Source organism: Petaurus breviceps, unplaced genomic scaffold (genome assembly GCF_028583685.1).
Source record: "Petaurus breviceps papuanus isolate PSGF00001 unplaced genomic scaffold, PetGlider_PUasm1.0 229, whole genome shotgun sequence".
Taxonomy (NCBI): domain Eukaryota; kingdom Metazoa; phylum Chordata; class Mammalia; order Diprotodontia; family Petauridae; genus Petaurus; species Petaurus breviceps.
In genome coordinates this window covers 19565369-19583761 of record NW_027185903.1, presented here as the reverse complement: position 1 = coordinate 19583761, position 18393 = coordinate 19565369, and the positions used below count along the sequence as shown (strand labels likewise).

Below are 18393 nucleotides of genomic sequence, written 5' to 3'. Positions count from 1 at the left end.
AGAGGTTAAAAATCAGTTTTATTGTGTTTAAGCACAGGTTCAGTGCTCAGAAAAATAACGCTGATCTCTGATTAGAGTTCTAACAAGACATATATAGTTTCCAATTATGTCAAAGAGAGAAGTAATTTTTGTTCATTCACCTATATCAAAGATGAGGCAATTACACACACATCTTCCAAGACTGTAAAATTTAAAACAGACTTCTTGTTCAGTTGTGTTCCACTCTTCATGACTTCATTTGGGGTTTTCTTTCTTTCTTTTTTTTAGTCAATTGGGGTTAAGTTAACTTGCTCAGTTATTTCTGGGTATGGTGCCAAGTATCTGAGCCCGGATTAGATCCCCAGGTCATCCCAACACTGGGGCCAGTGCTCTTACTCGCTGAGCCACCTGACCGCCCCTAAGCAATTGGGATTAAGTAACTTGCTCAAGGTTACATGGCCAGGTGTTTCTGGGTGGGTGCTAAGTGTCTGAGCCTGGATTCGATCCCCAGGTCATCCCAACACTGGGGCCGGTGCTCTTACTCGCTCTGCTACCTGGCCACCCCCATTTGGGGTTTTCTTGTCAAAGATACTAGAATGGTTTGCCATCTCATTTTACAGATGAGGAAACTGGGGAAAACAGGGTTAAGTGAGTTGCCCAGGGTCATACAGCTAGAAATTATCTAAAGCTAGAGTTGAACTCATGAAGTCTTCCTAACTCCAGACCTGGCACTATCCACTGAATCACCTATCCACTGAGTCACCTAGCTGCCCCAAAACACTTACTTTGACTCTATAGATAGTTCCCAATTGGCTAATTTAGAGGAGAAATTTACCTGTCAGAAGCTGATCACAGGTTTGGATCCTGTTGGGATCCTTCCACAAATAAAACAAGTCAAATTACTTTGGGAAACCTGACCTCTTTTGGTTTCTTATCTCAGGAAGGGCTTTCACTAAATTTTATTGTCCCATGAGATAGACTTTAGACAGTCAAATAACCTAAACAGGAAAGGCAACCCTGAACCCAAGGAATAAAGACTAATAAAAAGAAGTAAAAAAAATTCTTGTCATAGTAGCAATATGACTGTATTACCAAAGACTGGCCAACTAGGGCTGAGACCTAGGAGCATGCTCAAGGGAATTACATGACTGTTTGGTGATCTTGCTTCTGGAAATTCATAATGAGTTGGAATGAAGGGTCTCAGTTCTTCACTTCAAAGGGCATGTGTAGTCTGCTTTGCCTGTTGGTAACAGAGTGGGTGCTTGGAGAACCTACTTCTAGAAAAGTAGAATGGAGACCTATTCCAAAATGTGTGCAAGAATTCTGTGACTCTTTCCTAATGGCTTATTGCCTACCTTTTAATTGGCTGCTGAGCCTTTACAAGGTGTACATATAAAAGGTGCTAATCCAGCCAAATTGAGCCCTCTCTCTCAAGTTTGCCTCTTGTGATTTGGGAGTATTTTACCTATTAGCAATTTGAAAGACTGGAAGTCAAATAAACTACTGAAAGGGAAAGAAATTTATTAGCACACCAAGGGAGACTACCCACAGATACCCTCTTTCCTATTGTATATATTTAGTTTATATGCCTTTTCAAGCCCATTTAGAGTACCCAGCCAAACAACAGTGTTCTGTGGTGGGGAGTTAAGCTTAACTAACCAATAAGTGTTGGGTTCACATATTTGGAAGATATTTTGAAAAAGAGTAAAAACCATGATACTCAACCAGGGTTATTTGAACTAGATGAGGGACCTTGACAACACATCCTTCAAAATGGTGTTTGTTAGACACATACATCTCTAGAATAGTGTTGTTCTGCTTCCCCGTGAGCAAGGAAAGGACCCCAGGTTAAGATAAGGGAGCACAAACTGTCTACTCTCTTTACCTGACCTCAAATAAAATCATGAGTGAGTAGACAATGAGGCTGTTTTTCAGTCTTCCTTGTGTTTCATTCTTTCTTGCTCTTAAGTGAATGAGAGTTAGAATTGGAACAGACTAGGTTATGACCTTGTGAGCTTTGAAAGGTTTGAAGAGCCAGGAACTGGGATTCATATGAGACTCTGGTGGCATCTGAGCCTTGTGGATGAGAACAGCCCTAAGGAGTGTCCTATGAAATCCAACCGAAAACTGACCTAGCAGCTGACACATCTTGTCCTACAAGTAGGGAAAGAAATCATCCATCAGCTATGCCACACTTGACATGAAAGTGAACTTGTTGAACAAATGTTTTGTGTCCTCCCATAGGAGAGAAGGCTAAATGGAAGGGTATACCCAGATTCAATGGAATGGTTTTATACTTTGACTCTTTCTATATGTTTTAAATAAATATCTCTTTGAAACAGAATTGATATTGTTTATCAATGATATTGAGAAGATAATTGGGGGCATACACACCAGAATGGGGGTTGAACTGATAGCCTTAGAAAGAATCACCTTAATCTTTGGAGTGTGCCCCCCTTGAACCCTGAGGGAAAGATGTGCCCCTGCTCCAAAGGATTGCCAGTGAGAGTAGGGTTAAGGACCAGAGTTCATTTAGGCTACAGCTGGAAAGATAGGATGGGACCAGTTTGTGAAGAACTTTAAATGAGAAACAAAAGAGTCTGTATTTGATCCTAGAGGAAGAGTGCATGTGTATGTGTGTTAGTGTGCGTGCATGTGTGTGTAGGGGAGTAGGGTAGGACAGATGATAATGTCAGACTTGAATTTTAGGAAAATCACTTTGACAGCTGTGTGCATGATAGATTGGAATGGAGAAAGACTTGAGATGAAAGACCAATTAAGAATCCTTTGTACTAGTCCACACAAGAGGTGAGGAGGTCCTGAATTAAGGTGGTCACTGTGTGAGTGGAGAGGGATTCTATGGAAATTATAATAATTCATTGGCTACCTGGGATTCGTGAGCATGAGTAGTCAAGAATGATTCTGAGGTTATGACCCCAAATGACTGGAAGGAGGGCGGTGTCCTAGATGGAAATAAGGGAGATGGGAGAAAGTGGTGTTTTGGAGGGAAAGGTCAGTTCTGCTTGGGACATACTGAGGTTGAGTTAGGGGATAGGGACTTGGCTTGCAATTTCATTAGTATAGGGAACTTCCACATGAAGGAACTTCCTTCTACCAACATGATCAGCATGATCTCTATAACTCTCATAGTCTTAAAGAGTTTCCTAGAACAGTAAGTTAACTGGTTTACCCATAGTTATATAACAAGTATATGTCAGAGGCAGTACTTGAACCTGGGACTTAGTGGTTTCAAAGCCTGCTCTGTAGTCCCTGCATGACACTAATTAGTTTAACCCAGGCATGTTTTGGCATGCTCAGTTGACTTACCAGTGAGGTACCCTTAAAAGGCCTTTAGTACATGTCCAGATTGCCTAACATGGAGGCCTTTGCATCCACCTACCACCTAGATGGGAGAAGCCTACTTTCATTGACTGCCTGAGTCTTTAAAACTGGAGAAACTGAGAAAATTGTTCTCTTGGCCATTACTCTTTACTGCTGTATCCAGAGGGTGAAGATTATAATTCATTTACAACACAGGTGCCATGAGCCAAACTGGTAAGAAGGACTTCCTTCTACTGTTCTCCCCTTTTACTCCAGATATGAGAAATTACTTTTCTCCAGGGAGAGAAACCAGGGGGTGTTTGTTTCTGTTCCATGTTGTTTGTCCTCCTCATTTGCAGATGTCAGAGGTAATCCTCACGGGACCTGCAAATTTCAGTTGTGACAAACTTGAAGACAGGATTGCAGGCAGTATGGTGTAGCCAGCTAGTCCAGCATAGAAGCCCTGAGAAGTCAGGGTGCTTAGGACATGAGCCTAATAGGGGATCTGGATGTGGAATTGGTATTGTGCTGTATGGGAATCAAGTTAAGCTATGAACCTCATCCCTGTCCCCTCCACAGAGACTGAGTTGGTACAGAGGAGGGGAGGAAGAATTTCATGCCGCCCATGTATTGGGAGGGGGAACTAAATTTTTATATCTGTGATTATACCTTCTGAAATAAACATTTCTGTGCAAAAGCTAATCTGATTTAGTGGCTAAATGGAACTGGGGTCCAGGGGCCTACGATTAAGAGAACACTATCAGTAGGTGACAACTATTTGAAGAGAGCCCAGACACCTGCAGTAGGACTAGAGAATCCTGAAGGAGGAAAAATCAGGGCAGTAGTGGGGGTGGGGGTTGAGTGAAATCTAACTTACCAACCGTTCAGTTGGTAGTAGTCAGTGTTTCATTAAGTTTGAGGCAAATTTGAGATACACACAGCAAATCCAGTTTTAACTGTTCAGTTGGTGATGCCCAACTGAGGCTAAGGAAACAGATTAGGGATCTATATGTAGAACTAGGAGTCATCTATGTAGACATGATCATTAAACTCATGGAAACCAATGAGGTCACCAGGAAAGAGAGTCTGAAGAGAAAGAAGAAAGAGGTCCAAGACAGAGCCCTGCAGGGCACTTGCAGTTAGGGGGCATGGTATGGATGATAAACCAGCAAAGGAAACTGAGGAGAGCCAAGAGAGAGCAACAGCAGCAAAATGCAGAGAGAAGGAAGTATCTAGGAGGAAAAGGGTGACCAACAGTTCAAATGCTACAGAGAGGTCAAGGAAAAGCAATTTAAAAAGCCATCAGATCTGTCAAGTAAGAGAGCAATATGTATTACAGTCATAGTCTCCAACTGATAAATGGTCCAAGGATATGAAGAGGGAGTTCTCAAGGGAAGAAGCCCAAGCTAATAACTATATGAAAAAGTGCCCCAAGTCACAAATAATAGGAGAAATACAAATTAAAACAATTCTGATGTTCCACTTGAAACCTATCAGATGGGCAAAGATAACAAAAAATGAAAATTGATCATTGTTGGAGGAGCTGTGGGAGAACAGGCACACTACTCATTTTTTTTTGTCTTTATTAATTTGTTTACTTTTAGTTTACAAGATTCATTTCCACAATTCCTTGAGTTTCAAATTTTCTCCCCCTCCCTCCCTCCCCCCCATGGCGGCTTACAATCAAGTGTAGTATCTGCAAAGACTTTCACATTAGATGTTAGTCAGATTATAAAGAAGGATTGTATCAGATGGAATGAACAATGGGAAAGAGGAAACAAAACCAAGCAAGAAAAAGAAAAAGAGCAGGTAGTTTGCTTCAATCTGGGTTCAAACTCAGTTCTTTCTTGGGATGTAGACATCTCTCTCCATCATGAGACTTTTGGGGTTGACTTATAACCCTGGATTGCTGAGAAGAGTCCAGTCTATCAATGCTGGTCATCACACATATGTTGTGCCTGTAATTGTGTACAAATTTCTCCTGGTTCTACTCCTCTCACTCAGCATCAGTTCATATAAGCCTCTCCAAGTAAATGTGAAGTCCATCTTCTTGTTTCTTATAGCACAATAGTATTCCATAACATGCATATACCACAACTTGTTCAGCCATTCCCCAATTGATGGGCACCCCCTTAATTTCCCATTCTTTGCCACCACAAAAAGAGCTGCTATAAATATTTTTTGTACATATGGGTCTTCCTCCCACTTCTATGATCTCTTTGGGATATAACCCTAGGAGTGGTATTGCTGGGTCAAAGGGTATGGAATTATTTATAGCCCTTTGGGGATAATTCCAGATTGCTCTCCAGAAAGGCTGGATCAGTTCACAACTCCACCAGCAATGCATTAGTGTTCCAATTTGCCCACATCCTCTCCAGCATTTGTCATTTTCCTGTTTTGTCATCTTAGCCAATCTGACTGGTGAGATGTGGTACCTGAGTTGTTTTGATTTGCATTTCTCTAATCAATAGTGATTTAGAGCATTTTTTCATATGCTTATAGATATCTTTAATTTTTTCCTCTGAAAACTGCCTGTTCATATCCTTTGACCATTTATCAATTGGGGAATGACTTGTATTCTTATAGATTTGACTCAATTCTCTGTATATTTTAGAAATGAGGCCTTTATCAGAGACATACATTGTAAAAATTCTTTCCCAATTTTCTACTTCTCTCCTAATCCTGGTTACATTGGCTTTGTTTGTACAGAAGCTTTTCAATTTAATGTAATCAAAATTATCCATTTTGCATTTTATAATGCTCAAGAATTATTCTTGTTTGGTCACAAACTCTTCCCCTCTCCACAAATCTGACAGGTAAACTATAGGCTTTCTTTCCCAGATTGCTCACAGTATCAGCCTTTATACCTAGATCATGCACCCATTTAGACTCAATTTTGGTATATGGTATTAGATAATGGTCTATGCTCAGTTTCTGCCATACTATATTCCAGTTTTCCCAGCAGTTATTGTCAAATACTGAGTTCTTATCCCCAAAGCTGGGGTCTTTGGGTTTATCAAATAGTAGATTACTATAGTCATTGACCGCTGACACTAACTACTATTGATGAGTTCTAGATTAGTCCAGCAATTTGGAATTTTGTCCAGTCACTAAGCTGTGCATACCTTTTGATCCAGCAATAACCCTACATTGAAAAATACCCAGACAGCATAAAAGAAAGGAACCTTATGTATAAAAATAATAATGGCAGTTACCTTTTTTTATTACAAAGAAGTGGAAATTAAGGTGGTGACCATTAAGGAAATTACTGAATAAATTGTACTATATAAATGCAAAAGAACATTTTTATGTTACAAGAAATTACGAAGGGGCAGCTAGGTGGCACAGTGAATAGACCACCAGCCCTAGAGTCAGGAGGACCTGAGTTCAAATGCGGCCTAAGACACTTAACATAAAACTAGCCATGTGACCTTGGGCAAGTCACTTAACCCTGATTGCCCTGCCTTCTCCCTCCAAAAAAGCAAAAAAAAAAAAATATGAAAAGGATGGATACAGAGAAAATTGAGAAGACCTGTACGTAATGGAGAGTAAAGTGAGTAGAACCACAGAAACAATATACACAATGACTACAGCATCATAAAGAAAAAAAGCTTTGAAAGATTTAAGAATTATGATCAAATCAGTAACCAACAGTAGTATTCCACAAAACTGGTGATGAAAATACCACCCACATCCTGACTGAGATGATGGACTAAAAATGAAGAATAAGATATTTTTGTATTGCTTGAGTATGCTTATTGTTGTGAAGGAAGGATTTATTTTTAAAAATTCATAGGCAGGGGGATTCAGGAGAGAAGAGTATTATTGATAATGATTCCAGAAAAAGAAGAAAAGAGTATCATAGAAATATTTTAAATGATACACAGAGAACAGAAGGAAGTTCATAGAAAGACATAGACAAGCAGGACAGCTTTGAAACTAACATCATATACTTTAAAAATATAGACTACAGAGATGCTTGTTTTCATATAGAATCCTCTTCTTATTTTTTTCTTTATAGTAATGTTCCTATTTGTTGGTACTTTTCAAGTTCAAAATAATAATTTTTTTTAAAGAGAGCATTAAGGGGAAATCATGTGAACAGAAAGATCACACATTACTCACTTTCTCCAGATCTTTAATTCTCTAACCCTCTGAAAAATGTTATATGTACTGGATAGAAAAATTACAGTAGAATTCACAAGACAAATCACAGAGAACCCAAACAAGGTAAAATCCTTATAAATTAACACTTGAAAACTCTAAATTGTTAATCCTTAGAGTGATCAGCAGCAGCCCTCACCCTCTAGCTTTCATGGTTCTAGCAGGGAGACTAACTGATTTGTATCTAGGGCCCAACAAGGGACACCCTTTGATACAGAGCCTCTGCAAGAACACATCTTCCTTTTCCCTCTCCCACAACAAAGAAAAAATTGAAAGCTCAGTTATATGAGGAGATAGAGAAGAGAGAGGTTGAAAATATTTTGACTTCTCATTGGGGCCAGCTCTAAGTTAGAGACTACTAAAGTTGTAGAGAACATGTCTGAAATACACTCCCCACTATCTCTGTAACCTGTAAAAAAAAAATCAGACACTGATTTAACCTAGCTATAAAAATGAAAGGAAAAGAGCAAACAAATGAATTAGTGCAGTAGACTGCTGTCTATTGCTGTGGTAGGCCTGAAGGAAAGTACATTGAAACTCAAATATGGCCAGTCCTGTCATTCCAGAGGGTACTGAGCCCAGGACCTTAGGCCAGTGAACCCTATATCCCTGAAAGCAGAGTGACTGAGGCAACTTTTACAACCTAGACTTTGAGGTATACCCCCCAGCAAAAGAGGAGGAGTCAAAAATTGAGTTATGGGGGAATATTTTTAAACTGCTAAACCACCAAAAATTTCAAGAGAAAAACACTCAATGAAAGCCTAGACTACAAACTGATTAATTGCATTGTGAAAGGTCATAGAGGAATCCAGAGCTCCCAAGAAACCCCAACAAAAACATGAAAGTAGTCTTAGAAAGATTAAGATAAATTCAGAAAGACTCAGAATCTTCTCTATCCAGTTTAGAACTGCAGGAAAAAAAGAAAAAAACAAGAGGGCAGAATCTTGTAGAGGGACTGAACCAGAGAAGCTAGACCCAAATCAGGTAAGTGGAGGCCACGGAGGTCAGGCAAGTTGGTCCAGGAAAACCACCTAATAAAGGCAGAAAGAATATAGCTGTGCCAGATATCTTACAAATCTGATCAAAAGGGCATTCAAATGAAAAAAAAAAAAGATAAGAAAGGTAAAGGCCAGTGTATATACTCCAAGCTAGATATCATAAAGGAATGAAAGAAGTTAAAATAAACGAAGAATAGCAGTTGAGACAGAAATTTACAGGAGAAAATATCCAAGGAAGGAGGTAGTATAAATCCCAGGATATTAAATGCCTATACACAGTGTTGTGCTGATTAACTGAGTTAATTTGTTAAATGAACCCTTAATATTCAATGTGATAAAAAATATGGTTTTATGATGAAAGATTTAAAAGGTATCAAAATCTTGTTAAGCTCAATATTAAATCATGATTGTAGAAAAAAAGATTTTGATTCTTCTTTGACACTTGCTTGTAAGCATGGCTTTAACCCCAGTGTCCTCTTAGTTCAGATTTGATCAGAAGGAGGAACTAAAAGTTATCTTTGGTTTGTCCTTCCTTCTCAAAGAGGATCATTACCTCAGGAATATGATGTCATAACTTGCAAGTGAATTGGATTTAAGTGAGGCAGGACTGTGCACAGTGACCAGACTCACCTTCTCCTCCAGAGCTATCTGGTTCCAGTGCCAAGATATGTCAGATATAATCAGGAGGACTGGAGATGGCCCAGGATGTGGTGGGAGATCTTGGCTTTTTCCCAGGTCTCAGTTTGATTGAAAATAGGTTAAGAAATGAGGCAAAGGATGACTTCTTTTACCTAGTCAAAAGAACAAAAAACAAATTCAATCTGGGAGGGGAAGACCTTTTTTGCCAAAACAGAAACAATAGCTATTTACACTCACTCTGTGGGCATCAGAGCTTAAACAATAACCAGTGAGGCTTGGGCTGGGACCTATCATTAGCAAATTGAGGAGAGACAGAGTGATTTGGGTTTAAGGCATGGTCCTTAAAAAAGAAATCTAGCCCATAAACCCCAAGATATTTTACAAGGTTTCCAAGATCAAGATTTACATTCCTTTGAGCAGAATGTCTACAGCTAAGAGTAGTAATTCCTTATGGAGACAAAGGGAAAGAAGGGAGAGAAAGGAGGGAGGGAGGAAAAGTAGGAGGGAAGAAAAGAAGGAAGAAAGGAAGGAGCTGTGTCACTCAACTTGAACTGGCCAGTTGGGTCCTTAGTGGGGTGGCTACTGCTACTCACATATCATTGTGTTATTGAACGTATAACAAACAAGAAGATTTACTTTACCCTAGCACAGCAAGTTTATATGATAAGGACATGATGGCACTTAGCTTCTCTGATCATGACCCCCTCATCTCCATCTGGGAATATATCGGCTCTATATATCATCATGTTGGCTTACATGGTCTCGGGCACTTACCAAGTCTGAAGGGATCCCACTACAGAAGATTGGAACCTTTTGTTCCCTAATGCCAGAAAGTTGTGTCAGAGAACCAATCAGATTGTAGAGGAAGCTTCCTCAGGAAAGTCAGGGAAGCAAGTCCTATCACAGAAACATATTCTTTAATTCTTCATCATAAAACCACACTTTTATCATATTACATATTAAATGTACCTTTAACAAACAGTACACTTTTCCATGTTTAATCTTGATTACAGCCCATAGGTTTTCAATAAGCTTTAAATCATGTGAGTTCCAAGGTAATTAAAGCAGATTCTGGGGCTCTTTAAGATATGACAAGCCTGGGGTGGAGCCAAGATGGCAGCATAGAAGCAGGGAAACTCTGCGAGCTCCCCCCATAACCACCTCAAATACCTATGAAATATGACTCTAAAATTTTAGAGATACAGATCCCACAAAGTGACAGAGAAAAACAAATCTCCCACTGAAGGCAGCCTGGCAGGCTGGCAGGAAGGGTCCCCCACAGCATGTTGGGAGCTGAGCCCAGCCCAGCATGAGCCCAAGGTTTTAGCTCCAGGGTGGGCCTGACCAGTAGCTACAGCAGACTTCAGGAGAGTAGATCACCAGCAGCAGTGGCAGTTTCCAGAATTATCAACTCATAAATGCCAAAGGCAAAATAAAAGGTCAGTGTGGACTTTGTGGAAACAGGGGGTCCAAGAGTGTGATCTGGCCTCTGCCCCTGGAGGGAGAAGTGGCTGAGGTGCAAAGGTGCCATGGCACAGCTGCTTCAGAACTCTTGGCCTGCAGATCATAGGGGGAACAAGCGACCGTTCTGAGGGGAAATTGCTCTTGCTTTAACCTGCTTGGATCTGTATCACTGTCTTGGGTGAAGATCTGCCAGAGCCTGTGGAGGCTTCAGAGAGGGCACCCAACTAATAGTTCTGGCAGCTGTAAAAACCCCAGCAATTTGGACAAAGCTCTCCTCTCTGGAAGCAGAGTTCTACCATGGCAAAAAGCTCAAAAGTCAAGTAATTGAGTGGCAACATGAGCAAGCAAAGGAAGCAAAGCAAGCAGAGCAGTCAAACCTTGGATTCCTTTTTTGAGGACAAAAAGAGTCAAGGCATGGAGCAGGAGGAAGACAACGAAGTCAGAAATCCTTCACCAAAAGCTTCCAAGGAAAAATATGAACTGGTTATAGGCCATGGAGGAGTTTAAGAAGGATTTTGAAGACCAAGTAAGAAAAGTGTAGGAAAAAATGGGAAGAATGAGAATTATGCAAGAAAATAATGAAAAAAGAGTCAACAACTTGAGTGAAGAAAATAATACCTTAAAAAATAGACTAACTCAAATGAGACAAAAGAGGCCCAAAGCCAATGAGGAGAAGAATGCCTTAAAAAGCCAAATTTGCCAGATGGAAAAAGAATTTCGAAAGCTCATTGAAGAGAATCATTCCTTCAAAATTAGATTGGAGCAAATGGAAGCTAATGACTTTCTGAGAAATCAAGATACTATTAAACAGATCTAAACAAATGAAAAAATAGAAGGCAATGTGAAATATCTCATTGGAAAAACCACTGACCTGGAAAATAGATCCAGGAGAGATAATTTTAAAACTGTTGGCCTACCTGAAAGCCATGACCAAAGAAAGAACCTAGAAATCATCCTTCAAGAAATTCTCAAGGAAAGTTGCCCTGATATTTTAGAACCAGAGGGCAAAATAGAAATTGAAAGAAATCACTGATCACCTCTTGAAAAATATCCAAAAAACCAAACTCCTAGAAATATTATAGCCAGGTTCCATAGTTCCCAGATCAAGGAGAAAATATTACAAGTAGCCAAGAAGAAACAATTTCAAATATTGTGGAAACACAATCAGGATAACACAGGATCTAGCAGCTTCTATATTAAGGGATTGAAGGGCTTGGAATATGATATTCTGGAGGTCAAAGGACCTGGGATTAAAACCAAGAATCACCAGCAAAACTGAGTATCATGTTTCAGGGGGAAACATGGTAATTCAATGAAATAGAGGACTTTCTAGCATGGAAAAAATCAGAGTTGAATAGAAAATTTGACATTCAAATACAAGAAGCAAGAGAAGCATGAGAAGGTAAACAGGAAAAAGAAATTATAAGGAACTTATCAAATTTGAACTATTTATATTTCTACATGGAAAAATGATAATTGTAACTTATGAAACTTTTTCAGTATGAAGATTATTGAAGGGAATATAAATGTATATATATGTATACATACATATATATGTCTTATAGGAGGGTATATGGACATATGAATACATATGTGAGTGTGTGTATATATATATGTGTACAGGTATACATAGACAGAGGGCACAGGATCAATTGAATAGGAAGGGATGATATTTTTAAAATAAAATTAAAATGTGAGAGAAGAATATAACGAGAGGAGATAGGGAGAAACAGAATAGGGTAAATTATCTCATATAAGAGGCAAGGAAAAACTGTTACAATAGAGGGGAAGAACAGTAAGGCAAAAGGGAATGGGTCAACCTTAATCTCATTGAATTTGGCTTAAGGAGGGAATAACATACACACTCAAGTGGGTATCTTACCCTACAGGAAAGTAGGGGGAAGTGGACAAGAGGGGGGATGATAGAAGGGAGGGCAGATTGGGGGAAAGGGTAGTTAGAAGCACACACTTTTGAAAAGGGGCAGTGGTAAAGTAGAAAATAGAACAAGTTGGGGGTGGGATAGGATGGAGGGAAATATAGTCAATTTTTCACAATATATACACTATGGAAATGTTTTGCATAACTACACATGTACAGCCTATATTGAATTGCTCATCTTCCCAGTAAGGGTGGGTGATGAGGGAAAAAGGGAAAGAATCTGGAATTCAAAGTTTTAAAATCAAATGTTTAAAAAATATTATTATTATTTTTTTACATGCACTGAGAAATAAGATATACAGGCACTGGGGTATAGAAATCCATCTTGCCCTACTGGAAAGTTGGAGGGGGAATGGGGGAGCATATAGGAGAGAACAGATCAGGGGAGGGGGTATTCAGTGGGATTGCTGTTCTGGGGTGGTGGGTAGGGGAAAGACGGGGAGAAAATTTGTAACTCAAAACCATGTGGAAATGAATGTTGTAAACTAAAAAGGAACATAAAATTTAAAAAAAAAAAAAGATATGCCAAACCTGGCCAGATTCACCAGTCAAGAGAGCAAGCCAAAGTCAGAGTAATTCTGAGATGAACAAAGTTTGTGAGGAGGTGGAGTAGTTCAAAAAGTCAATGAATTTGGCATAAGAATGCAGGATTCAGATGAGACATTGAGTTTAATTCAAAGGGGGGGAGGGAACAAAGATTATAGATGTTGAGGAAATACAGTGAGGAGGGCAACTGGCCATGGCTGGTTTAAAGTTTGACTATGATTGGTGGTGGTGATAATCATGGTGATGGTCATCGTCATAGTTCTGAAGAGGACCCATGACATCACAAGGGTAATATCTTGACTTGTGAATGTAAATTGGATTTAATGAGACAGAGCAGAGCAAAGTCTTCAGGCTCACTCTTGACTAGAGTTGTCAAAGTCCAGTGGCAAGACAAAAGTCATGATGACTGGTGATGGCCCAAGATGCAATGGATGACCTAAGCCTTTCTAAATTAAGGTCTTTGCCAGGCCTCAGTTTGTCCAAGGCAATGGTTACTCAATGACTGAGGGCTAGGTAAGAACTGAGACAAAAAATTGCTTAATTTACCATCACAAAAATATCAATCTGAGAGGGAAAGACCCTTAAAGTTTCTGACCAGAAAAGAAAACAATTGCTTTTTATATTCATTCTAAACCATCAGATTCTTGGAGCCATAGGTGAGAATTGGGTAAATCAAGTGGATACCAAAGGTGGAAAGCAGTCCTGAAAAGGCCTTGGTAGCCCTCATATCAGAAATATTAGTCTTCTCTGAACATCCCATACACCCCAAGATACTTTCCAGGGATGTACACATAGATGATGAAGTTGATACACTGATTGTCAGAGCTACCTCTAAGAGAGAGAGAGAGAGAGAGAGAGAGAGAGAGAGAGAGAGAGAGAGAGAGAGAGAGAGAGACAGAGAGAGACAGAGAGAGACAGAGAGACAGAGAGAGACAGAGAGACAGAGAAAGAGAGACAGAGAGAGAGAGAGACAGACAGACAGAGACAGAGTCAGAGAAATAGGAACAAAAGTTATTGATGTTGGGGAGATAGTATATGTATGTATGTATATGTATTGGGAGAATCCAAAAGAAAATGTGGGAGAGAATAGATATTAGACTACCTACCAAACTGAAGGTCTATAGAAACATATTGACTTCATTGTTGTATGCCTTTGAAACCTAGGCAATATACTAGTGATTTGCTAGGAAACTGAATCGCTTCCATTTGAATTGTCTTAGGAAGATTTATGAAAATAAGTTGGCAAGATAAGGTAGGTTCTTTCTTAAGCTGAACTGCCAAGCATTCAAACTTCACTATAGACAGCACAACTCTGATCAGCTGGTCATGTTGTTGAATGCCAAAAGACTATTTATAGAGAGCTCGTACAAGGCAAGTGCTCACATGGAGGTTAGAAGAAGCAATACAAGGATACTCCTAAGATCTCTCTGAAAAACTTTGGAATCAATTTTGATACATGGGAGGTACTGGCATAGGACCTCCTAGCATGTGTGCCTGCATCAAAGAAGGCACTGTGCTCTATGGGCAAAGCAGAATTACAGTAGCTCAAAAGAAACATGAGATACACAAATTTAGAGACATCTCCTTTCCAAATGTTCATATGAACTATTTGTGCAAGATCTATGGTAGAGCCTTCTGAGTTCATATTGGTCTGATCAGCCATAGTTGGACACACTATAGCTTGACCCCAACAAAGCAATATCATTTTGGTTCTCTGAGAATGAAGGACAACAACCAACCAATTCCATCATATTCATATACCATAATTTGTTTAGCCATTTCCAAACTGATGGGTACTCCTTCAAGTTCTAATTCTGTACCACCATAAAAAGATCTACTGTAAATATGGGTAGGGAAAATTGTGGGATTATGGGAGCTAAAGGTTCTAGTTGTGATAGCATTTGAAAATGACAATTCCTACACCCTAAAGAGAGTGTATAAACTTTGAGTAGTAGGAATTCTCTTAGAATGGAAGTATCAGAACTTAGCAGGCTCTTGTCCTTCATTCTCAAAGAGGATCCAAATGACATCACTATGTTGGGGTCAAGTTATAGCGTTTCCCACTGTGGCTGATCAGACCAATATGAGCTCAGAAGGCTCTACCATAGTACAGGTACAAATACTTCATATGAACTTTGGAGTGGAGATGCCTCTAAATTTGTGTATCTAATGTTTCTTTTGAGCTAATGTAATTCTGCTTTGCCCATAGAGCACAGTGCCTTCTTTGATGCAGGCACTACATGCTAGGAAGTCCTATGCCAGTATCCCCCATGTATCACAATTGATTCCAAATTTCTTCAGAGATCTTGAGAATATCCTTGTCTTACTTCTTCTGACCTCCATATGAGCACTTGCCTTGTATGAGTTCTCTACAAAAGTCTCTTCAACAATGTGACCAGTCCATTGGAATTACACTTTCTAAAGTAGAGTTTAAATGCTTGGTAGCTCAGCTCAAGAAAGGACTTACCTTATCAAGTGATCTTCATAATCTTCCTAAGACAATTCAAATGAAAATGATTCACTTTCCTGGCAAATCACTGGTATACTGTCCAGGTTTCACAGGCATACAACAATGAAGTCAGCACAACATCTCTGTAGACCTTCGGTTTGAGAGGCAGTCTAATAACTCTTCTCTCCCACTCTTTCCTTTGGAGCCTCCCAAACACTGATCTAGTTCTGGCAATGAGTGTATCAACCTCCTTATCTATGTGTATATCCTGGAAAGTATACTGCCAAGGTAAGTGGACTTAACAACAGCATTCAGTACTTCAATTATTGTTAACTAATGGTTCCACATATGTGTGGGAGAAGTGCTGGCTCATGGAGAATCTCTGTTTTCTTGGTGTTCATTGTCAGGCCAAAATTAGCACAGGCAGTAGAGAATCAATCCATATTTTGTTGCACCTCAACCTCAGAGGTTACATCAAGTGCACAATCATCTCTAAATAAAAAAAAAACATGTACCAACTCTCCCTCTACTTTAGTCTTGGCTTGTAGCCTTTTCAAGTTAAATAATTTACCTCAATATGTTATTTTACCAAGGTAGTCTCTAATGCAAGAACAATGAAACAGTGGGCCAGAGACAGAGTGCCAGCAATCAGGTAGCTATTTAATTAATTAGTTTCATTATGAGGAACAGATTTGCAAATCAGAAATTCTCCCGATCAGAATCCCACCTTGCTAAAGTGAAGATGAGATTATATACATAAATCACAGGTGGGAAGGGAGGGGAGGAGGGGGAGGGAATTAAAAACAATTGTTTCCCAGCACCAGAGAGGTTTCCCACAAAAAACCCAAGAGTGGAAAACAACATAACAATTCTGGAGTCCTCTGGGAGCAAAGAGTTAAACACAACTGAAACAACTAGGCAACAACAAAAAACTAGACTCTCAATCTATTATATTCCTCGTATAATTTTTTAAAAATTGATTAATGGGGGGGGGGGGGGAGTTGGCTAGGTGGTGCAGTGAATAAAGCACCAGCCCTGGAGTTAGGAGAACCTGAGTTCAAATCTGGCCTCAGACACTTAACACAAAAACTAGCCATGTGACCTTGGGCAAGTCACTTAGCCCCAACTGCCCTCCAAAAAGCAAAAAAAAAAAAAATTTGCTTAATGTTCTTTTTATCTATGGAATTAAAAGTACTTCTCTACCTAATTCATGTTTATACTCTGGGTACCTTTCTTTATTTGTTATCTGTCTTCCTCCCTTAATCTGGATTGAAACAAAACTGGAACTGTTCCTATTTTTGGTGGGAATGAAAGTGGAGTCCTGGGAGCCTAGCCCCATTGCTGAGGAGATAGGCTACTCCAGAGCAATGAACCCAAGGAAAATGGTGAGTTTGAGAAAAAGTTTGGGACTGGCAAAGGTCAGCAGCCTCTGTAGTCTCTGTACCTGGTTAGCTATAGAAGACCACAGGCCAGTGGAACTCTGACCCTGATGGCTGAATAAGCCCTCTCAGCTGAAGAGCCTGCTTCGGGCCTCCATCAGTTCCCCATCCCCCAGGAAGGAGCTCAAACACACAGATGTGAGTATTATATCCTCGAGATAAGCAATAAGTATGGTATACACCCTGGCCTGGGAACAAAGAAGTGTGCAGTTTCCTCAGTGGAAAATAATTAGCAAGCATCCTATAAAGGCTTGTACCTGGGGTAACAAAGATGGGCTCTATTTTCCACTACTCCCAGAGTCCTGTCTCTTTTGTGCAGTCTCTCAGCCTCTGGGTAAGCAACTCTTTTTCAGCCCTGCTTTGGGATGGCAGGGCTCCCCACAGTTAGCCTCTGAGCTAGATGGAGAATGAGATAATAGCAGTGATGTAGTAACAGTTCACATTTATAAAGCTTGTTAAAGTTTACTTAAATGCTCAACTATATGACACAAATACTTAAATAACAGTAAATGATAAGACAGCAATTTCACTGCACAGCTAATTAGTTGGAGGTGGCAGCATTTAAGCTGGTTTTTAAAGGATGAGTGAGTTCTGAGTAAACATTAGACTCTCCTGGGAAGGTAAGTACATTGGGGGAAGGGGATAGTGGATTTGACTGTCAAACAAGTATTCCCCATTCTTATTGGACGTATGTTGTCTGAGCAACTCATGGCCATGGCAGAGTTAAACAAGAATAGGCTCTCTTCGCTTTTCATAGCATGCCTTTAACATTTCAGCGGCAGGCCAATCCTCTGGTAAGGATCCTTTTATTTATTTAATAGGTCAAGTTCCAATTACCAGTTGTAAGTCAGCAGGGAGGGCAAAAACTCAAAAGGGTTTACTTCCTCTTTGTTACCATGGAAGAATGCCTAAAAGGTAAGGACTTTTGTGTGAGTATTTTTCTGGGGGGTTGGGGGCACACTGCTAGGAGGTCAATCCACTACATAATAATGTAATACAGGAAATGCACATCCTACTTCCGAACCAGCCTTCCTGTCCCCCATTGGAAATGTGTACTCACACTGTGGGAATCACCTTGGGCTCTGATATATCAGTTTTTGCTTTTATCATCTCCAGAATGAAACTTCTACCTTGATTCCTGGTCACCAGCTCCAAATCACATTCCATCATGTGCATATATAGCACACCCCGTACCCTCCCTCCCATCCCACTTCTACTTTGTATGTCCCCATATATGTGTGGGAAACTCAAATCAACCGGTTTTGTTACCCAGGAATAACACTGGTGAGGCAATGGGGTGAGGCAATCAGGCTTTTTGCTGGAGAGTCTACAGCCAAGAGTGAAGTCAAGCTAACTCCTGCCTTCCTTAATCTAGATGAGACCATCCCAGGGGTAACTAAAGCCCACTCAAAAGGACTCTCTCTGGTGAACATTTGCCCCTTCAGAACTGGCAAA

At 39.9% G+C, this 18393-nt stretch overlaps 1 long non-coding RNA gene across 3 annotated transcripts; it reads right to left on the bottom strand.

The window, feature by feature from the left end:
- Positions 1 to 3477: 3477 nt before the first annotated feature.
- Positions 3478 to 18119, bottom strand: LOC138167263 (uncharacterized). Of its 3 annotated transcripts, none has more exons than XR_011169846.1 (5): positions 17999 to 18119; positions 17196 to 17334; positions 9876 to 9998; positions 9093 to 9253; positions 3478 to 3684 (listed from the first exon to the last, which is right to left on the bottom strand). It is a non-coding gene; the product is annotated as an uncharacterized lncRNA (long non-coding RNA). The 3 variants fall into 3 exon arrangements; XR_011169844.1 differs by lacking the exon at positions 3478 to 3684 and adding an exon at positions 4972 to 5258; XR_011169845.1 differs by lacking the exon at positions 3478 to 3684 and adding an exon at positions 7258 to 8495.
- Positions 18120 to 18393: the final 274 nt, after the last annotated feature.